Below are 24,120 nucleotides of genomic sequence, written 5' to 3' on the forward strand. Positions count from 1 at the left end.
TTGGGACACACAAACAGCAGGATGTCAAAATATGCAGAGTTATGCGGGATGCCGTAAATGCTGCTCATTAGGCATACAATGAGGAGGAGGAGGGGGGAAGAGTAGTTGTGCTCAATGCTGTTACACAAGCTGGGTAATTAGCTTTGCCCTGGCTTTCCCTTTGAACCGTAAGAGGACAAGTGGCAGCCATCATAGTTTTCTGTTCTCAGTACTGTGCAATTTCAACCCCTGACCGATTATACCGCAGAGGTTCAGACCACAGAGGGTCAGAGGTACACAGACCATCACATCTCAATTCCTTACCCCATTTCACCTCGGGGAATCAGCCACACCGTCAATAAAAAAAATAAATAAAAAATGCACTGAGCAATGCAAAGTTACCGGAAGCAAAGTGGATCGGATATAGCACCCTGGCATTGCACAATGACATTTCCATGCTGCAAAACCTGGTCCAGGGATAGCAGACAGACACTATCCAGGTAGTTTCTGTACTCCACATGCATACAATTATTCTTAGCTGACTGCTCTCCAAAAAGACCGCGAGGATCATTAACTTTATTCTACTGTGCACAGAGTATTAATTTATAGTTTAGTACTATACTGTACCACATATAACAGAGTTTATGTAGTGCTGCTGCTATTTTTTGCTACTTCAGAGCATTTTATGGCCTATCTAAGACAGAGTCAGTTACGCAGCAAGTTTAGATGGGAGCTCGTTGTAACCACATATGGATTGGACCAGGCAAAATACCTAGTTTAGAGTTGATAATGTCAACACAAAAAGCTTTTCAGTCATTTAACAGGATGGATATTGTGGTTAATGATACAGTATTTTCTAAGGCTGTAACAAGATCTCAATGTTTGAAGTGCAGCCTGTTTGTAAAAGCACTATCTACTAGCAGTACCCACGTGACTTTGTCTTGTGAAGTCTAAGCTATTCTTATGGGAAAATGTGTGATTTGTGTCTTGACACTCAGTTGAATATGTGTTTGAGGTTCCTATTTTGATGTTAAAAAGAAACTGTTTCCTATGTTGCGCTATTGTGTTGACAGAGTTGGCTATTCGTGACAGCTTAGGCTGGCTGGCAACACTTAGTTGCAGAACAAGAAACTTTTAAATCCTTAGTGTGGTAGAATGTAAGGTGCACAGTAGTAAAAAATAAATAAACTATGACCAAGTAACAAACACAATATTATTCTTTAAGTTCATGGAAAATACCTTAAACATCTAACTATTAGCGGCTGAGGATACAAGTATGGATTGCATTTGATAATCTGTTGCTAAAAGAAAAATAACAAAAATGATTTGACTGATCAGGCTATCACTGTGTAATTTCTTCAGTGATTAGAAATAATTGAAACTACAGTTAATTATTTATATATATATAAAAAAATCTGTTTTAAATAACACGTAGATTCTTTGTTTTCCCCCAAACATTGCTACGATCCAATCTTGTCTCTTAAACTCACCATTGGTCAGCTCAATGTATTATAATGAGATTTTTATAATTGTACAATTTTTTTTATCATTAATATTGATTTCAGCGTAAGGTTTAGGGACTATATGAAAGGATGAAAACACTGCCATGTTGTGATATCTTTCAGTCCATATATAGCATGCTCACATCCCATATTGTTGGACATTGTTAGCGTGCTTGCAAGAAGATCCCTTAATCTTTGCATATTTAAAATCTCGCACAGTAGGATGCAAATCTTTTAAAGCTGCAATCTATCACTACAAATCAGATGAGTAGCTGCCAAGTTGATATGACTTCATGAGCAGCTACTAGATCAAAATCCCAAAGATTTAGGGATTGCTTTGCTGTTAGACTGCATCGTTTCCACTTTAGAGCGTGTTTTTCTTTCTCTCCGCTTACAACGATGTGTAGAAGGGACATGAATTGTCAAAAAATCTCAGCACAATAAATATCCTCTGTACAAACAAGGTGTTGACAAGCAATGTTATGAAATTCAATATGTTACATATGGTCATCATGGGTATGAATCTCCTAATTAATGAATTAGGTGTTTTCGATTTATTTAAGCCATTTTCTTGGTGGACAATTGGTTAATCCTCCTTGATTGTATTGTGTAAACAGTAATTTGGTTCTCAAGCTTGAATTCAACATGATATTCAGAGTGTTCTGCCCTTTTCACACCGTGACTGGAGATAGGCACTGGTGCACTCGCAACGCTGCAAGAAAATGTGGGTATGGGTAATGGATGGATGGATATTCCTTAACGAGTTATACCTTGATGACAGTTTTTGGAGCTATGTTTGACTGCTCTTCTTGTTAGAATTTGCTAGAGTTATAACAAATGCCTTATAGATTAATTTCAAGATCAGATGATCATATGATTCCGCAGCGCAATCATCCCGAACAAACATAAAACCTGATTTTGAAACAAATAAAGTAGACAGTTTGGCTTTTAGAATGATCTTAACTATATTGAAGATTTGTAGAAGGGCCAGAAAAAAACATGTGGTCCAAGTGGACATTTGAGGTGAAAAAAAAGGCACAATAAATTCGTATTTGCACAACCAGTTCTCCTGTTTTAATTTTACTGAAGTTATTTTTTAAAGTAGTAGAACTGAATTAAATCAATAAAAAACTAATATGGTCCTCTTACCCATAATAATATAGTTCTCACTGGAACTGTATATTGTTTGATAACTCAAAGGGTAACGCGGCACCTTTTTCAGACATATACGAATAAAACCAACCTATGTAACCCAGTCTATAAACAACCATTTATTGTATGATAAGCATGTACATTTATGAAGAAATCAACAACTTTATTTAGCCAGATGTAATCCAGTCACTTCCTTATGCACATCCCTGTAATATTTGTAATCCAGAATATTAACGTCTATTAATTATGAATTTCTTCTCACCCAGTAATTACAGCTTAATACACTTTCTATGTATCAAGCTGATGATTATCACTGGACCCCTGCATTAGGTTCCCGAAACAATAATTTGAACCACTTCTTTTTGCACCTGGATTTTTTTCTCTACATTCAGTATTACGTTCCCATACTGCCTGACATAGTCGTGCAACTTACATCTGCTGATGGAGCCATGTTGCTCGCCCTCAGTGAGTTACCTGGGCTCGCTGTGGATGCAAAACTGCTCACTGTTATTATGCAGATATTCAGACAAACTTACCAAATATCAAGCCCTGGTCCCCATCACAGGTTCATGATCAGCATCCTGATTAGGCAGCTCTCAGAGAGTCAGGGCGAAGCCAACGACTCCGATTCTATCGCAAAAAACTCCTGAAAGACAAAAATCACAACAGTATGGGCTATTAGCCTTCTGTGGTGTACACAACCACCTCAAATCTGACCTTTGATGTACAACAGCTGATCCTATGTGACTGATCCTATTTTGCTAATTTAGAAATTCAGGTAGTGTTTAAAATATCTGGGATACGTCCTACATTCAAATACTAAATATATTGCCTTAAACATTTTTTGTTAATATGCCTTTTGAAACCTTGACTGTGAAGACGTACCCACACATTTTACTGTTAATCATAGTCTGTTGACAGGGTGGAAGTCATGGATAAAGGTACTGTATTATTTTAGAAGGGTGACAAGATCTCAGTGTTGAAAGTGAAGTCTGTCTCTCTATGCCATATCTACTTTGCGGTTACCATGTGACTATATCTTGTGAAGTATGTTTAAGCTATTATTAATGCCAGCTGATGTGAAAATGTGTGGTTGACACCCTGTTGTATATTTGTCTTATGAGATGGCCAGCCTCTTGTAATGACTTTTCCTCCACACCTTGTATCTATGCTCACTGGTACCTAATATTTCCCTTTCCAGGTTTTTTTTTTCTTTGTCTTCTCTGAGTCAAGCGGTTCCAAACCCAAAGAGAGCGACTGCCAAGACATCCAACATACTGAACCGGAACTGAGAGCCTTCCAGTTTCTGATTAACCTCAAGGCAGAAAGAACCGCTTTCGGAGAAGAAAAGCCAACTTCGCTTCTTTCCCTCCGACCCACTGACAGTAAGTAGGCACCCTCTTGAAGATGATAAATCAAAGGTAGTTTTGAAACTTAGACTCCTCTTTTTTTCCCCCCCTTTGTGAGTCAAATTAACATTAGCTTTCCGAATCTAGGCTGTAAAATCCCTCTTTTTAAACTCCCGGGAGACAATTAAACCTTTGTTTAGTTAGACTTTTATCCTAATTAGATGATACTTTAAACATGCAGGTTGTTTTTCATTAAAACTTCAACTTTAGCCTATAATGAGTAGTTTGTAGTCAGGTTAACTTTAGCATCTTTTATTTCATCTGTTTTGTTGGTTGTGTGTTGTGTTTCACAATTAAATCATTAGTAAATAAACTTTAGTGGCATTAAAATATATACAATCCATAATTTGAAATGCACTACTCAAAAATAATTAAAGGAACCCTTTTCAATCAGAGTATAATATGAAGTCAAGTTAAACTTCTGGACTATTTATTCGGTCAGTTGAGTAGTAGCGACGGTTGTTAATCAGAGTCAGCTGTTCAGGACTTAATTCAATTAACACCAGGTACACTAAAGGGGCAACAGTGGCACGACCCAAAAACAGTTAAAGGTTTTACAGAAGGAGACCTCAAACATCTTTCCCCTCCTGATTTTTTATGACTGCTTCTCAGTAGTTTGCATCTGACCAGGGTCAGTGTCACCACTGATAGCATCAGATGATACCTGGACTCTACGGAGGTTGCGCAGGCAGTCCAACTCCACCCGGATGGCACATCAGTACGTGCCATTTTCAGAGTGTCTGCTGTGTCTCCCAACACAGCTTCAAGAGCATGGAGAGCATTCCAGGAGGCAGGAACCTTAACCCATCTGCATGGTCTGGTACTGTATCTGCTCCATTGTGTTAGGAAGAACAGGATGAACACTGCCGGAGTCCTACAAAGTGACTTCCAGCAGCCCACTGGTGTGAATGTATCTGACCAGACCATTAGAAAGAAAAAAAGGGAAGTGGCCTGAGGATCCGACGTCCTCTAGTGGGCCCTGTGCTCATCTTCCGGCACCTTGGAGCTCGACTGGCATTTATCAGAGAACACCAGAATTGGCAGGTTCGGCACTGGTGCCTTGTTCTTTTCCCAAATGAGAGAAGGTTCACGCTGAGCTCATGTGACAGACCTGAAAGGGTTGTGCTGCCTGCAACATTGTTCAGCATGATCGGTTTGCTTAATAAAGGGTCAGTGTTGGTCTGGGGAGGTATAACCATCGAGGGACGTGCAAATCTGTCCAGGATAAACAATGACAGACTGCCATGAGGTATAGGGATGAAATCCATAGACCCAGTGTTAGACCCTTTCTGGTGCAGTCAGTCCTGGGTTCCTCCTAGTGGACGATAATGCCCGGCCTCATGTGGCATGAGTATGGAGGCAGTTCCTGGAAGATGAAGTAATTGATACCACTGACTGACGTCAAAGCTCCCCTGGCCTAAATCCAACAGAAACATGATGTCCCATCTCTGGGACATCATGTTTAGGTCCATCCGATGCCAGCAGGTTGCACCTCAGACTGTCCAAGAGCTCAGTGATGCCCTGATCAGGATATAGTTGAAGATATCCCTGGACATAGTCTGTCATCTAAGGAGCATGCCTTGACGTTTTCAGGCATGCATGCAAGCAGGTGGGGTCCATACAAAGTACAGGGTACCATTTTGAGTTGCTGAAATTACATTTCAGCTGATAGGACTAGCTTGCTGCATCAGTTTCTCAGTTTCTCTTTCTTGTGGGCTTTGAATTAAGCCCTCTGTGGGTTGATCATTTTAATATTCATCAAATGATTTTCCTACCACATTACCCATTCCATGTCAGTACGGATATCCAGCATGACTTTTTCCAATTTAGATCTGATGTGTTTTCAAATTGTTTCTTTATTTAATTTTTTTTGATCAGTGTAATTAGTAACTCCCAGTGTTTTTTTCTTTTAATGATCCTTAAATTATATCCTTCAGAAGCAGCTTTCCTATATCCATTTGTGTGGACTCTTTCTAAGGACTGTTGTTTGTTTGTCTTGGTTTTTTAAGTATATATTGTTTTATGAGTGTATTGTCTGTGTATTTGTGTTTATTTAATTATGTACACTATGTTGGTTAATTAAGTCATATTGAAAGCTATTGATTTAAACTTAGCAATTAGTACTAACAGAGACTTAGACTTAGACAACTTTATTTGTCATTTTGTATGTACAGAGTGCATACAGAACGAAATTTCGTTGCATACAGCTTGTAAATTACAGTATAAAGTGCAGCAGTGATTTAAAATTAAACAATTGAAATGTAAATGTAAACAATGCAGGAGAACGAAACAGTGTGCAGGAGAATATTTTAACCATTTGTATGTGCAGAAATGATGGTGCAAAAAGGCAGAATTGGAATAGATAAAAGGAAACATAATCCTACTTGATATGTTTCAAATAACCATTCTCAATAAATAAATCTCAATCTGAGAGATACACATAAACCTCCAGGCTTACTTCTATGTTCTATATAAAATACGTTCAATCGAAGTGGAAAAAACAATTTCAGACACTTTTTTGAAGTATGACATATATTGATGTATATTAATCCTGTGGACACAACGTATCAGCACCACACTTTTTTCCAAACAAAGTGAGAAGGCCCAAGTTGAACAAACCACCAACGAGAGGTTTTTCTAAATAATTTGGTAGGCTTTACAATGTACTTCCACGCAATATTCAAGCAAAGGAGCAAGCATTTCTCAACACACCAGAGACGCTGTCATACATTCATAATCTCATTGACTGAGCTCGCTCCTTTTTCCACTTGGCAGCTTTGGGCACGATATGAACGCTGATCTGATTATAAAACAACAGGAAAAGAAACATAAGCAGCAGCGGAGGCAGCGGAAAAACACAGCCTCCGATACCACAGCTATGAATGTGTGTCCTGTCATTAATATTTCACTGCATCATTGTAGCTATAAGAGAACAAAGTATAAAAGAGTAGCATGGTGAAAAATGTATTCTGCTTTGATAAAGCACTGAAATTCATCTGTGCAAAACAGAACGTGTAAATCCTTTGCTCATGATGAGATTAGTGTCCAAAAAAAGAAAAAGAAATCTGCGATAAATGCCTCTGGATAATTACTTCATGCTTTAATGTGGGGGTGTTGCTACTACATACACGTACAGATAAAAATAGGTGAGGATCTCTCAGAGAGATTTTTTTTTTTTTTATGGCAGCATTCCTCATTCCTTTTTCTTTGCCTTTTATCACATTGAGAGGAAGGTGACTGCCAAGGTCGGTTTCTCACTTGTGCCCAAAAACTAAAAACAATCAAGGTGACATGTCATACCTCCTCTTGCATCACAGCACCACTCAATCCAGGAGAGATTACTAAATCAGTAGCGTTTGTCTGCAGAGAGCCGTCGTGCATGAAAATACAGAATTCTGCACTCAGGTTAAAACGTTACTGTACATCAGTTCGCATTGCGAGTGAGACTCTGAGGTCTTGTCACCTTTCGTTATTCATCTGTCGATAAAGTATTTATAACGTAAAGCCTTTCCTTTTCAATACATCATCCCGATCCACTTCCAATTCCGCTTCATCTCGGGCTAGACTTATGTCAGAGTCGAGGAAATAAAACAGACACAGTGAAAAGTGTGGGGGTTGATGGTGTTCAAAAAAGGAAGAGGTTCAACTTTTATCTCTTTTTCTTGCAGGCAGCTAAACATCAGCCAGGCAAGAATTAGTAGTCTGATGTTGGAGGATACTAGTTCTGCTATGTCTCCTACATTTCTCTGCTTACTATGTAAAATAATCCACTCTCTCCAGCCCTTAAGGCACAGCATTTGACCTCTCTAGCTTCCTTTTCCCCCGGCAGGTATAGGAGGGAAAATGATCCGCGGTGGCACGGAGTTCTGGCCAAAGAACACACTCCATCAAGTCATTATCCATCAAAGTGATCCCTTCGAATCTGTGCAAGACAAAGGCAGTTGTTAGGGAAACAGTCATTCTCTTGTTCTGTCAGCTCCTACTCAACGTGCCAACAGGAGCAACTGAGACTTCCGTCTTTGGCTCTGTTCTGTGACAGAGAAGAACGACTGTGGGTGGCATCAAAAAGGGAAAGAAAAGAATCACATCCAGCAGGCCAGCTGGGCTGGAGGAACAGTGAATTTTTTTATTTTTTTCCCCAAAATAACCTCTACACTTAAAAATTCATCTTCATTGTTAATGAGATTATTAAAGATCTTAACAACGTTTTTTGGCTCTTGAAGGTAAATGTTCAGAAATGTTAATATATTCTATATTTTTGGTCCCTCTCTGGTGTGGCAGGCTGAGTCTGAGTCTTTGTTACAGAGGACCTGGGTTTGAAACCCGGTCCCGATAGGAAGGTTATCTGGCATAATATCTCTGTGCTAAGTTGTAATGACTTTCTGTGTCGACCCCTGAATGAGGGAGCAGCCGAAAGGACTCACATTAGTATTTTATATTTTATAGTAACCTTTCCTAGGAAAAGTGCAAAAATGGAAAAGTGCAGGAGTTTGAAGAGGCAATAAAAGGGAGATGTCTGAATCAACCTTTTTCTCAATAGTTTTGCTAAAAGAATACAGGTAATTACGGTGTTATTAATTATGCGTTTGAACTCTTCTTTTTGGGGTGATGAAATGATGTCTTGAATAAAAAAAAAAAAAGCAAGCACTGGATGCAAACGTTTGAATGTGTTGTGGATTTTTTCTAAATCACACACAGCCAAAATAATACATACAGGCTCAAACATACACATACATCCCAATTAATGCTTCACTTACAAAAGTGCCGCAGCACGTTTTACTTTGACCACGCACTTGTTGTGGCTATCAACACGCTTCTGGCACAATTCTGGCTGTCTTTTTGTCTGGCTTGCGTGGTTTATCTGACTTCTGGCTGGTTATCTGACCGCTCTTCTTGGCAGAATTGGTGATGTTTATTTAATCTGGTTAGCTTCCAGGCAGAGAGATGCCTATAAAGCTTTGTCTACACATCTTCTGTGTAGTTGGGCTCAGGGACATTCCAAAACGCCAATATTACCTTGTGTTATCCTTTGCAACAAATAAAGTCACAATTTACTTGAAAAATAAAGAGGCAGTCCTTATCACTGTTCCACCTACTTTAAGCTAGCACCAGTACCGCTGACAGCAAAATAGTCCAGTTGGCACTGTGTATTTAGAGTTGAAAGCCTCATCTTGAGTCCACGCTTCTCCATTTAAACATACTCTATTTCTTGTCAGTGAGGCCAGATAGCCCAGTCTTTTGGGCGGCTACAAAATTCAGTTAAGCCTGAAAGTATAGATATTCCTGGAGGGGGCTTTGATTTTGTTCAGCAGCCTTTCAATCCATGTTGATGCTAAACTGACTTCAGTGTAAAAGAGGACACTGATGTTCATGGATCACCCATTTCAAGACCGGCGAGAGCTTTGGTATTCTGGGTTGTTCCTGAACATCTCACCCAATTTCCTTTTATCTGAGTTCAGGTGGTTGAAACGTATAAATTACCAAATGTCATAAGTAGTTTTGGAATGGCTAAAGCCAGGAGGCAAAACCTGGGCTTTTGTCGTTTGCCATCCTGATTTCAACAACACAGAAAATGTAGAAGAAATTTGACATTTACTGTATCTACATGCATATAATTTTGACAATTTACAAATCCATAATAAATTCAGCTTATTTATTCTGTCCTTTTTTAAAATTAAATCCATAAGTTGTTTTTCCTCTAATAATTTCAATTATTAGAGGAAGATATTCATACTTTTTCTGCAAAATATCCTAACAACCAGAGAGAAAATCGCTCATACGTAATACAACAGGAAGGTAACCAGCAGATGGTTTTAATAAATCACATAAAACAGTATGAGAATGGGATTTCAGCACAGATTTCTCCAAAGGTCTCTCTGTCTTTACTACAGGCTTTAATTATTTGCAAACGGCCTGACCAGGAGGTTGAGGTCTAAATCGCAAATTATTATCATTTTCTTCCTCGGTGGACCTCCATCCTCCGACTACAGCGAACGCGGCAGCAAGATAAAACCGAGCAATAAATCAGGTGCAGATGTAATACGCTTGTTAAAGGACAATCTCAATGTCACATCAGCTTTGCGAGAAAGTGGCAAACCACTCGCTCAGGAAAGAGTGACACCACTCAGAGGTTTAGTATAGCCTGATAGCTTTCATCACCATGGGGGGGTTAAAGTCATCCTAAGCATATCCATGAAACCGCCTCCTGTCAAAGCGTTTCCTCTTTTTACCGGCTGTGGTCATTCACTCCCCGTGTCAGCACTTTGATTAATGGGCTCTTTTTTTCCATAAGATCATGGGCACTATATGGTGAGGCATCAATTATGACACTACATGTCCCTGTTTTCTACAGCTTGCACCCACACTCAAACACTAATTGCATAACCAATAGGGATTCAAGAGAGCAATACCCCAAAACACTGAACTAATGGGATATACGTCGCTAAGTGTGGACTTAATGCGATTACATAAATTAGATATATCCTGTTCAGTCTGGTCTCTCACAATAAACTGAGGATAAAGCCAAATAAGTGAGGTAATTATTTCAAAGCAATTGTTTTTGTCTGAGCTCCCGTTACGCCCGAACCAAGATAAAATAGTTTGAAAGAAAATGGCTTTTAGAAGCAGAATAATGGAATAATTAGCTTTTTATTAGCTTTCACAAACCTTGGCCTTTGCAGGTCAAGCAAAAATGAATTGGGTGTACGTGTGAGTTTCCCCAGACGATCGATGCTCATGAATCTGGTGATGGTGGAGGGAGAGGTTACCAGGAGAACAACAGGAACTAAACGAAGAGGATTGGATTGTAATAAAATCCCTCTTTCGGCGTTGATTAAGGCTGCTTGTATTATGGGCAGAGGCTAAATGATCCAGCTTCCCCGTTATTGTATCACTGCAGGTGATATTTTTGCCTGATTTTACTCCAGAGATTTAAGAAGCCAAGGAAAGAGTTGCACGTTTTGATAGTAGAGTAAAGCTCTCACAAATACAGAAACCCCCTCACCAGCGACTCTATTAGGTATATATAAATATAGATGGCCCAAAAATCCAAAAGCCTTGCTTAAATGGCAAAAAGCCTACAACAAATCAAGCTTCTTTTCAAGGGGAAATATAATATTACTACCAGTTCCATTTGTGTGTGAGGCTATTGCAAAGAAAAAATAGCGAGGCCTGCCTACAATTGCAGAGGTTTATCAGTTTTCAAGTTTTTGCAAATGTATATAACAGACACTAAGAGGGGAGATACAAATGATATCCGACGGAGGAAAAAGCAAACAAGATTATGTATCTCTGCAGAGATCATCTCCATAACGTTTCAGACGTATATATTAACAATCTAAGCCTGACAGTTGCAAATACAAGCCCCTTTAGATTCCCATGTTATGACACTGCAGCTGCCTAGCGGGTTTTGGCTGAGATATCCAGGGATCTCTAATTATTTGGAGGAGTGAGAGTTTTTTATTTGTACCAATGGCTTAAACTCTGACAGTGTTAAACTGTTATCTTTAGCTATGGCAACCACTTTTATTATTAGTCATCTAACAACTATTCTCTCAACTCATACGGTCATATATACACTGCAGCCTTTTGAATGTTTTGCCAAAACAGATTAAACCATCGTATTTGGTTTTCAGCCAATCTATTGCCCTGCCAACATTTGTAGTTTTGCCAATCAGATATGCATTAGTTCATCTGCAATGTCAACAATTAACAAATGATTAGTTCCACTGTGATTTGTGTTTAAAAGATTAGGGAGATTGATTGTTTTTGGTTCTGAATCCTTCTCCCTACATGTGTTACACAGTTGTAATACGTTTTAGTTCTGATTTATCTTGATATGCTCAACAAGAAAATCTGATTATGTACAACTGATGAGCTGAAGTTAACACATCAAGATTTTTATATAAAGAGTTTGGTAAGCTGATGTGACATTTTAAACAATGTCAATTTTGCTTTAATAGTGTCATAATTTACCGAATGACAATTAATGACAACAGTCCTAAACATTCATAAAGAGTAATTAATGTTCATAACAGGTGTTATGTCATGTTTATGACAGTGTAATTTCAGTCTTATGTACACCCTTTTAAATAAAGTGTTACCAAGAGGTTAATTCTTAAAATGGATTAACACTAAATACTAAACTTGCTTCAACTGGCACTATTTTTGAGCTTTCGTAGCTAATTAAGAAGCATGTTCTAAGCATATAGTTACAAATACATTTATATAAAATACACAACCATCTCATTTACTATGATTACAGCAACATTCATGAAGCACAGAGTAATCGTTTGATGACTGGAGCTTGACGAATGACTGGACATTAGGAAACTTAAAAGCATAAACTATTTTCCGATAAGTGAGTAATTCATGCCTTAGCACTGACAGGTCACACTAATACCAGTTCTGATCCTCAGCTGTTTGTGTAAAATGCATCTAAATGTCTAATTTTGTCTTTTAAACGCTTTGTGGCGTAAACTCTGTAGCACTTTCAAAGTTCAATATTTTGTACATAGTATATTACTTTTATGCAACCTTTAGCAGCATTTTTGGCTACCTTGTGCTTGAATTTTATCTTTTACATGGTTTTTAATATTTTCTCATCCATGGAAAAGAAAATAAATATATCGGTCCCTCAGTCAATCAAAGTTTGTTTATATAACACTTTTCAATAATCCAGACTGTGCTTAAAGTGCTGTACACGTGTGGAGTAATAGAACAAGTTGGAACAAAAGGGAAGAAGAGATAATACTTATAAAAATAAAAGTAAATAAATACATTGTACGACAATTGGAATATATATATATATATATATATATATATATATATATATATATATATATATATATATATATATATATATATATATATAATATCAGGAAGAGCACATCCAGATAAATGCCATATGAGCCTCACCTAAACAAGAACTTATCATCGACTGCCCATCAATACAAATATGTATTTATATCTATTCTGAGCTGCATGCCAAAATGCAATTGAAAAGCTAAATTTAGCACTTGATGCCCTCAAATCTGAATGCCAGGAAAAAGTCCCTCACCCTTTAAGCAGTCCTTCATTAAAGCCAGCCCAGTAAGTTTACATGCCAATAGTTCTGGTTTAAATGGGAAGAAAACGGGTTTGTGGAAAATAGAAATGAAAAAGAAATCATACAAACTTAGATTCCTGCGTGATTATTAACGAACACTGAACATGACTACATGCAGGTCTCGTCGCATTAGCGGGTGGCCTCATTTCAATGCCGACACTGATCATTTTGTGAGCTCGTAATGAGAAAAGACAGTGCTGATATACTAAATGAAGGTTTTATGACTACCTCTGCCCCATTGAGCTTTAACCTAAAAATGCAAATGGGCTTCATGAAAACCAAGTGATTTCACGCTTTACTGGATGCTGCTACATATGCATATGGTCTTAAGTTGCAGTAAAATGTGTTAAAGTTAGCAAGGGAACATTAGATTAATCTGGAGCTGTTCATCTTGTAAGCTCTTAGTCATATTTTATGCACTTTTGTGGGCTGAGGAACTGTCTTTGCAATCTTTTAAATACCCAGAATAGAGCTAGTTTTTGCCACACAGCTATGCTATATAATACTGTCACTATTTACAGCACACCGAAAAGACATGGCCCTCTGTTCACAAATTCAAGCATGAAGATTACAAGGGCTTAGTATGGCAAGTATTAGCATATCCCGCTCCATGCAAGCCTTTAAGCGGGGTTATGAGAAAGTAACAGAGCTGGCTTCAGCTGGATGAAATTTTGTACAATTAATTGAATACTAAAAAAGAATGTTGGGGAAAAAAATGGCACCTTTACTGCCTAATCCCTTTACAGAGATCAACACCTACATGGCAAAACAATCAAACACTAAGAGGGAAAGAAAAAAATCTCGGGATTATCTTCATTATCCTCACAACATCACTAAAGTGGGAGGGCAAAACAATTCCACAAAGCCCCAACAACAAGCCCAATTTGCAAAATGAATGTGACATCTTGTGTGTAAACAAGAGCTGGGACTAACTATGAATCATGCACACTCTAAAGATATATTTTTTTTTTCTTATTTCCTTCAGCAAACAATGTCAGAGTTGTGCCCAAGGATTGTCAGTGCTGTCACTTTGACGGGTTGTTGAAGGCGGTGGCGCAGCAGTCGCCAATAAAACAGGTTAAAGAAATGGAAAACCAGCACCCTTTGCTTCCTCCCCCTTCAGAAAACACCCCAATTCTCTCCATCCTGGGTGACACTTTGTCTTCTGTAATTTGTGCTATGTTTTTGGATTTGTACCCCAACTGGAATAGGGCTTATCTGTCATGAAAAGGGTCAGAATGGAGAGAACAGACAAGGAACAAAAGATGGAATAAAAATCACTTCCAGCGGGTCGACAAAGACATGCAAGACTCTTGGCTCAACTGTGTAGTATTGGTTGGATGTGTATATTGTTTCCCCATTAAACAAATTCAATTAACTTACCTGCACTCATTTTTACCACCTAAATGCATTTGTAAAAAAAACTGTTGTAGTCATTTGTAATAAAGCAGCAATTAATTCAATTGATTTCAAATGTGGCATCATATTTTTTTTTTATTACTGAATGACTAGAATCTTGGAAAAAGTCCAGGTATTGCAACATATCCTGCAGTGTGCAGGTTTTATAAACTGAGTCGTATCTGGTCATGTGATAAATTACAGGGCAATTTAACATTTTGGAGAGCGAAAAATTGAGGAAGCGAAAACAAACAATGCAGCAGAGCAAAGTGCAGAGCCAGACATAGAAATACCTTCTGGTAATTTATTTTCTCATTTTTACTGTGGATTTACTTGGGTAAATTAATTTGAAGCAGGTGCCTGATAAATAAGTTGAAATAGATTTATTAAACATGAATAGGCCCTTGCGACACAGAAAGTCCTAACAAGTCTAGCATTAAGAAATGTATAAAATATCCAAAAATAATCTATAATAATCATGCAAAATACCAGGAAGCATAAACAAAAACAAAAACTAATTGGTATTTGATCCTGTTATTTAATGTATTTGTTGTGAATAGACAGACAGACAGACAGACAGACAGACAGACAGACAGACAGACAGACAGACAGACAGACAGACAGACAGATAGACAGATAGATAGATAGATAGATAGATAGATAGATAGATAGATAGATAGATAGATAGATAGATAGATAGATAGCAGCAGGACAATGATCCAAATCACAACACCAAGTCCACCAGTAAAAGGATAATGAAGAAGAAAAAAGAGGGCTTTGGAGTGGTCTAGTCAAAGTCCTTCATTTCAGCTGTTGCTGCTATCTTCACCTTCAGTGAAAATCGAACCTACAACATGATTTATATAATCGTAATGTCAAACTTACATGAGGGCATAATCCAGTAAGGACCACAGACATTAAGATACAGCATCTAATAGTATGTTCAATTTGGACTCCAGCTCTTACCAGAGACATTAGAAAATTAGAAGAAACTTCACTCACTAATATTTTAACAATGTATTTAGATTTAAGTAAATACACAAGTAAATTTTAATTGAAGCCATGTAAATTCTTCCCAAGTTGTTGAGCTTCTACCAAATACACAAAAGCCTATTCTATGGCTGTTCAATCAATAATATGGAACTTAGGATAAGAAAGCCTTACTGAAAGTGGTGGAAGTTAAAAATATCTCCCCAGGTCCTTCGAACAAACATTGCACCTAAGAGCCACCAGCGTCACAAAACATAGAGCATTAAAAATATGTGATGTTATGTACTTAAAAGTGAAAAACTGATAATATCGTCCCCGATTCCAGCAGCTCAGTCAAAGGGAACGCGCGCACCCGAAGCGTTTGCAGAGCCGACGGAAAACATTTAAGTACTTTACTGTAATCTTGAATTCTGTGTCACCTTATGCTTCAACGGTATCCTTCAAAAGAAAAGCTGTCAGTCCAAGGTACCCTGTCAAGCCTGTTCTTTCGGTTTTTAGACAATGCGGATGACTGCCCTTTTATCTCTATTCTCATATGACAGTGTTTCACGAGATGAAATGTTTTGCATGCTTTTACTCGGCAGAAAGAATTTTTTAGATGCTAAGACCTAATGTCTGTGGGTTTTGACTGGAAAAAATCCAATGATAATGTACAGCTGCAACTTAGCAATTTTTTATTTATATATATATATTTGAATATATATATATATATTTAAAATTGACAAGTAGCACTCATGTATGTATATACATATATATATACTATTAGATAAGGCCAATTGAATGAAGGATGTTTAATACAGAAATTATATTTTATGGCCATGTTAAGGTCTACATAATCACTGGGAATACTTCTGACTTAGCAGTTGTCTGGTAGATAGGAAACGGCATCCTCAATAAGGAGGGTTAACCGCAGAAGGTCTTAGCTACAGAAGTAAGCTGCTCATAAAAAGCTTTGTGCAAGCATGCAAGCATTATACCTGAAAGTTAAGTGGAAGGAAAAAGTTCGGTAGAAAAAGGAACCAACTGACTACATGGATTATTCATAGTATAACTGTGTTTGGCTAGCCAACAAACTGGTCTAATATAAACCCTATATACTCTATGAAGATCTCAGCAGTGCCACAGATTGATAACATCCATGCCACGCAGCATCGATATACCTAGTAGAGTGCAAATACATCACAGAACATGGGCATAGTTTTCAGTGGGCTGGCATTTCAATAATAGAAGCCTTTTCCTATGTATGCAATGAATATTGTGTGTTTTTCTAAGCTGTGAGACACCGTTATAAAATTAACAGAAACGTGATATTGAGTTATTGCACACAGATTAATAAATTTCAAGCATTTCTGCGTTTCCTTTGTGGAATTGAATTACTGACAAAAAGTAATTTCATGACTTTTTGATGTAAATCTAACTTATTAAAAGGTACTTGTCAGTGAAAATAAATTACCATGATGAGAATTTTCCTCTCTACACTTTCCTTTAGCACACTGCTTATTCCTCCTGGCTCTACATTTGTTTTTGATTTTGATGCACTTCGGCACATTTATCTCTGTATGTATTATTGATGTAGTTGGAAGAGATGGTGTTAGAACAAGGTCTTCCGAATCTATGCAGCTCAGATGGATAGCTCTTTTTACCAAAACATTTAGTGACTCCTTTTGGTGCATTTGACAGTTGTAAACATATGTATACCACTGCAGAGACTGAGCTAGGCATCTATAATGGATATGGCGTAATGCAGGGTGGAACAAGCCACCTCCAGTGAGGTGCTGGGACTTTATGAAATGTTAAAATGGAACTTCTCAAAATCTGCTCTGCATTACTATAATATCCAGAGCTTAAAGTGTGAAAATGCAATCTCTGTTTGTCTGGCTTTTAGAGATTTCAGAGAGCAACAAAAAAAAACATGCTCATTTTAAATGCATGTCACCTCAGCAATCTGTTCACAACTGCTGTGTCTAATTACTTAATAGCCTAGAGTGAGTATCTTTTTGGGATTTTAAGATACAAATAATTGCAGCATAATCTTGATAATCTTTTTATTAATTTGTTTACACTAAAAGCTGTTTCCCCCAACTCCAAATGTAAGACGTTCAACTGACTTTCCTTGAGCTGCCCTTGTTGCTGTTTGTGCTTCTGATTTCGATCTCAGTGAAGCAGTCGACACCACAAACCAGGTCATCCAGCGTGAAAGCCGCAAAAAAAAGCGTTTGTGTTACAGTTGCTGCTTTCGAAACGGATGGGAGCACGACTCACTGATAGATATTTTCCTGCTGCAGCAGGAAGTTTATCCTTCCAGCTGCATGGTTTAATCTTTCTTTTGATTTGGACCTTTTTATCTTCTGACAGTGACCCCTTAATAAGTATTTGACATGTTCGCATTGTGGCTCTGACATAAATTAAATAATTTTAGAGGGAATGTTCCATCAGTGGTCAATATCCTTTGGTACAGGAATAATCTTTTACCTACTGAAAGAGGAAGGAGAAGTGAATTGCCTCTAATGCCTACCTCTTCAATTTTTCAGGCCCGGTTTCCACTCAGCTTGCTAGTCAGATCCAGGTTGCAAATAATTTTTTTTCTTTGGTTGTCATAGCTGCATTACATAAATTACAACACAGGTAATGCATTTTCACAGTAATTTCCTGACATGTATGCAATTACATGATGCAGATGATCATAGCTAACGTGTCAATCACATTAGAGTTGTATAATGTGTTTCTCTTAGTAAAGCCATTAACCCTAAAAATATATATGTAAATTGCATTTTCAAACTAGCCAACTAAAAAATCCTAAATGTATTTTTTCCTTCTCATTCTTTGCCTTCCATGCTTTTTATAGCTGCCTATATTTTTGTTTTGCTCGTTTTTTTATTGTTTTTTTCCTTGTGATAAAAGAATTGGTGGCATATTTCCATAATACATTATTTTATGATTACAGCCACTTCATTTGCATCAACCACCTCAATTTGGACAATACACTACTTGAGTGCAGATACATCTCAGACTGTGTGCTATGATAAAGCTGTAGATAAACAGCTGTATTTTTAGATTAAAGAAAATAAAATGTGTTGTTAATACGATTCTGCTCTGCTCAGAAGTTTACATGCGCTAGTCTGCATGGGTCATATTCAGTTTATGCTTCATTTGAAGAATTCTTAACATATTTTCTTTAAAGATGTTGATGAACAAACATGTTTGTTTTTCTTTGATTTTTGTTTTAGTGCAAACAGGATAACATTTTTACATACGGGCTAAAATACGTCAATTCATTCACCACTCATATCTTACATATCTACATTGAGACAAGATTAGGTATATCTGCAAAGGTATGTTGTCGCTTTGGCTGTGTGTCCACACGGATCCGACGTTTTGAGAGACCGTAAACAATAATTTTTGAAACTGGGTCTCAGAGTGGAAAAATTTCAAATTGCCGGTTTTGTGTTTCTGTGTGTACATGCAAGCTGTGTCTTTTCCTAAACAATGATGCCGTAACTCCATCTTCCTCTGTAACCTGAATGCACCTCACTCTCACAAATAACAACAAACATGGAGCCGTTCGTTTTTGCACTCATGCTAAGGCAAATATTGGCTTAGTTCTGGCTGTTAGCAGCGTTCGATACTTCCTTTCAAATGAGTCTAGTCTAAGTAGCTTCTTCCCTGCCAACCACACATAAAGGTCTCGTTAAACATGCTTGATAGGAAACTGACCCTTTTAGATAAAAACTGGTCAAGAAAACACAGAAACCGCCGACGCATAAGCTGATCATAAACTAGAAGCATGTAAACAGACTAGTGTCACTCTCCTCACTGAAGCTCCTTGAAAAATAACAACATGGACTTAGCGGACCTGCTCCAAATTGAGATTGTAAACCTCAGCTGAAATTAACAGCTGCCACATGGACAAGCTAAAATGCCCTCTGAAGAAACGTTTATGGTCAGAGGAGAAAAAGACTGAGGTATGTGGGCACAGTTAAAAGATAAGGCTTTAAAACTCAAGTACAAAATAAGTGTCCAGCAAGGTGTGGGATCATCACAATTTCTTGTGCTGCTCCTGCTCAAGAAAGTCGATGCAATAATGAAAAAAATACTTCCTCCAATTTATTCAACTCCGTCTCAAATCAGTGATTTGATGGTTGAAACGTGGATACAACCGGCTGCTCTGACTGAACAATGATCTTAAAGTCACATTAAAAGTTATCTTCAAATAGTTAGACCAGATAAACACTAAGCTTATTGGAATGGGGTTGACCTTAGCCTTATTAAAACATGCGTGAACTGTGCTTACAAGCCGGGACTACTCTATTAAACTAATTGGTGTGGAAGGGTTCCTCCTTTCTTGAAAAGAGAGCTTAAATATCCAGCCAGAACTGTCATGAGCCTGTTGATGGTAGCAAAAGGCCTGCGGTTGAAGTGCAACGTGCTAGTCAAGACATAGGAAGATGTTTGAAATTGTGAATATAATTTTTGTACTGAGTTGATTGGAGAAAAGTCTCAATAAATTGATTTGTATCAAATTCTTGTGTTAAAAACCTGTTAAAGGTGTGTGTTGTTCCGTCAAATAAAAATAAAGGTTCAAATGCATCATTAATAGATCAAAATCAATATGATATTTATACCATGATGGAGTATGTACATAATCGTCTGATCCTGAGAGGTCTAATCACAGGCTGAGATATTGCAGAGCAGATTGTGACTGTGAGATCCTTCTCCTCTGGAAGAAAAAAAAAGTCAGAGTGTAATGCCTCGGAGTGATGATGAGCAAAATATGTGCATGGTGCAGTGAACCATCTCGTACATGTCACCTGCTGTTATGCTGGCCACGATTAATTGAAGTTAACATGTCTGGTTCTTGAAGTTTAAACACTCACGTTTTTTGTGTACGCCCAACGAAAGGTCACCTCTTTCTAATTTATTTGCCGAAAGGAGAGCATGCAGGGGAGCAAGCGGAGGCAAGAGATTTAATCAGAGTGTTACTACGATGCCGACACCTGGTTCTGCCTTGCTGAGCAGCCTGCTCCACAACGGCACACACAACCAAATGTGGGCAACAGAGCGAGACTAATGATCTCTGACGCTGACAAGAGAACTCAAATCACAATGCAAAGACGAGTTTTGCTGACAAATATTTTGTTGATTGAGTTACTTGCAAAGAATGCGCAAGATCGTGGGGGCTTTGTTGCACAAAGCGGGGTTTATTTCAAAGTAACGGTGACAAGAGCACATTTAGATTCAGGAAGGAGAATACGACAGCCAGACAGGATCAAGTAGGGAAAGCAATAAGGGGAGTTATCGATCCATTTATTTGGACAAACTTTCCTAGTTACAGGGAGTGAATCTTCCCTCATTTGGTGTTCGTAATTCCCATAATGTCTGCTTGAACTTGGCTAACGACTTAAGCTGACAATGCATCTTCACACTTTTTTCACACTTTATTCAGCGGCATTTTAACACTGCTGCTGTTATTGGGAATTAAAGATGCAAAAGTACTTTATGACTAACACTGGCATTATAAAATATGCATAACATTTATTTAGTTTCCAAGTCATGATTCTCTTTCCTAATCAGCTGCTATTTGTTAGCTTATGTTAAGTTCGGTCAGTCTGTATAATGTCAATTCAAAACAAATGTCATCTCCAGTCACTTTACAAGATAGATTTACAAACTCAAAAGTATAATCAGTTAAAACCAGTATGATCCAGTCATATGGACAGATCCTGCTGTCAATTGGGAAAATTTAGAATGAAATAAAATTTTTTTTGTCTAATTTTTGTGTTCCACTTGTACCCTTTGTTGATAAAACTAGTCTAAAAAAACTGGACATATAGAAGAAACCAGATGTTTCCATACAAAGTATAAAAACACAGCCATTTCCCCCCTCTTTGTCAGAATTCTTTGTATTTGCTAAATGCAAAAATAATTAAAGAGAGATGTTTTAGATATGTTTCATTACCTTCTTTAAGTCAGAAATGGGCATACATGTCATTTGTATTTGTCAGAGTTGCCAGTCTGTATGATGTGGGTCAAAAGTGTTGCGTATCCCTCCTCCATAAGATTCTCACAATAGTTTGCTGGAGATTTGGCCTTCTGGTGCACTGGTCTAATTGAGTGAGTTTTGTGTGGTGCCTTGCTCACAAAATCATTGTCAAATTGGAAGACCCACGTGTCCTCAAGTCAAAATCCTTGGCTGATGTCTTGAGAATTTGTTTCAATATTAATACATAATGTACTGTCCTCATAAATGTCATCAATTCTAAGAAGTGAGTCAGTCCCTCCTGCAGCAGAGCACTACACAACGTGCTGCTGCCACCTTCGTACTTCAAGGCTGGAATGGTTTTCTCATGGTAGCAAGCGTCCCATTTTACCTCCAAATGTAACAATGTCCATTATTGCCATCTCTTCTTATTTAGTTTCATTGGATCCAAAGATATGTCTACAATTATTGAAGCATTTTTTTTTCCTGATTTTATTTGCAAACAATATTCTAACTGTTTATGTCACTTCAGCTCATATGGGTCACCATTCAGCCCCTATGGGTAATGAACTCCTTTCACAGTGGATAATAAATCACCTACCAGCTTAAAAATAAAATTCAACCGGCTTCTTTGTGTTAGTATGAAGTTGCAATGGAAGCCGATAAATGTAAGACCACATCATAAGAAGAAGAAGAAAGGTGAGAAGAAGACAGCACAGCTATTAACAATGGTCTTTTGTGGAGCAATGACTGCTACTGTAGAACAGCAGTCTCTGTGGATGTGTAGTGAGAGCCATTGACAGTGAAGTAAACGGTGAATGAAATGAGACATGATCATTCAAAAAGCGGACGCTTTGAAAAATCTCCAATACTTATTCGAATTAGTACCACATATAGAATTGGCACAAATCAGAGTTTTTTTTTTTTTTTTTTTTTTTTGCTAAAAAGATCGGAATTGGGCCGTTCACACTGCCATAAAAAGACTGATATGAGGTGCATAAGGGCAAAAAGAATGGATTTGGGTCACATTTGCCTGCAGTGTGAATGTAGCCTGATTGTCAGAGGTGGGTAGTGACTAGTAACTTACATTTACTTGGGTAGCTTTGTGGGGAAAAAAAGCACTTCTAGGAGTAGTTTGCATGATCTGAATTCACCTAAGCTTACAAAGCCATTCATTAGTCATCTAGGTTTCTCCAGATTTAAGAAATGTATTTTACTGAATGCAAACTTACAGATTTAAAGGAACAAATTTTAAAAATGTCTAAAAAAAATTATCAAGTTTTAGCATTTAACAAAGAAATAATTAGTATAGCCCTAACAGACCCAAAACAGGAAACATTTAATCTTATTTATTCTTTGTTTAAACTGTTTAGACTCCCTTGTCCAGGAGTCATTACAGCAAGTCATCAGTTTTTACACCAGATGCCCCTCCTGACACAATGGGGATTCAAACTCAGGTCCCCCGAATTAAAGTTATAGACTCAACCCACTACACCACAGTGGGACTATCTTGTTTAAACTGTATTAATTCTAATTCCACATGTTTGTTTATAAACAAGATGTAGAAGATATGACAAACTCACAACAGTTTACTATACCTGTACAATCTCTGAAGAAAAGGTGCAGTGGGTGAGATGCATTTGGTTTTTCCACTTTCTAACGGGGCCCAGATTCAAAAAGGCATAGTATTAAAAAAAACAAGCTTTTCACAGTGATTGATGGGTCTAACTCACAAGAGCTGGCCAAGTCAAGAGAAAATAAATTATCAAGTCAAAGCCCTCTTCAGTCATATCAACTTAATGTGTTGTTGTTGCTCTCTGATGTATATGTCAAGTGTCTCTGTGCTGTTTTAATGTCAACATTGGGATACAAATACGAAAAGACACCAATTTACAGTGCAGCTTACATTTACTGGCCCCCTTGGTATAGATGTATAATTGGCTGTCAGCTAAATTCTTCTACTTGCAATAGCATATTCTCAAGCAGCAAATTTTAGAAAACTTCAAGCCTTAATTTCAGTAACATGTCAAGTGGGCAGAAAATATCCGATGTTAGGAAAAAACCTGTTAAACGTGCATAGCCACGTTATTTATTTTCTAAAACAAAATCCTAATGGGGTGCCAGTAAAAATGTGCAGACCGGTATGAGGACTTTTTGTTAATGCAGGGACAAAAAAATTATAATCATGTCAAACTACTTTTTAGACTTTCCAGATATACATGTTTTAATTTCCATACTTTTAGGCTTCAAACTGTTTACAACAACAAATGCAATTTCAAGGAAGAGCTTTACCCTGTCTAAGTGCTTTTAAATGGTTTGCTCACTGATGCTTTGATTGCTCTCTTATTTATGCAATACACTCAACATGCACATGTACCTTTAGGAGCGAGCTGTTAAACTACACGTTTAGAGATTATGTTTTTAGACTATTTCAGGGAGGCTCCCCCAATGATATAGAGCAAATTACAAACGACAGTACATCTCAGCTATTTGTACCACTAACATGGCAGATTGTGTTCGCATTTCTCCTCAGGACTCATCTCTCTTCATTGACGTTCGCGTAGAGTATGAAGCAATGATAGACGTTTTATATTTTATTCTATGTTA

General features: G+C 37.7%; 1 protein-coding gene across 3 annotated transcripts in view; it reads right to left on the reverse strand.

Annotated features, from left to right (window-relative positions):
• Positions 1–24,120, reverse strand: part of lrfn1 (leucine rich repeat and fibronectin type III domain containing 1) — a 208,263-nt gene that overhangs the window by 46,484 nt on the left and 137,659 nt on the right. Inside the window, exon 1 of one of the 3 annotated variants that reach the window (XM_036149778.1) lies at positions 3,170–3,278. The exons of the other annotated variants lie outside the window; for them this stretch is intronic. The gene's annotated coding sequence lies outside the window, so the exon portion shown is untranslated. Of the gene's footprint in view, positions 1–3,169; positions 3,279–24,120 lie in introns of those variants that run through there. 3 annotated transcript variants of the gene reach the window in all.

The sequence above is a fragment of the Fundulus heteroclitus genome, chromosome 18 (assembly GCF_011125445.2).
Source record: "Fundulus heteroclitus isolate FHET01 chromosome 18, MU-UCD_Fhet_4.1, whole genome shotgun sequence".
NCBI classification, from domain to species: Eukaryota; Metazoa; Chordata; class Actinopteri; order Cyprinodontiformes; family Fundulidae; genus Fundulus; species Fundulus heteroclitus.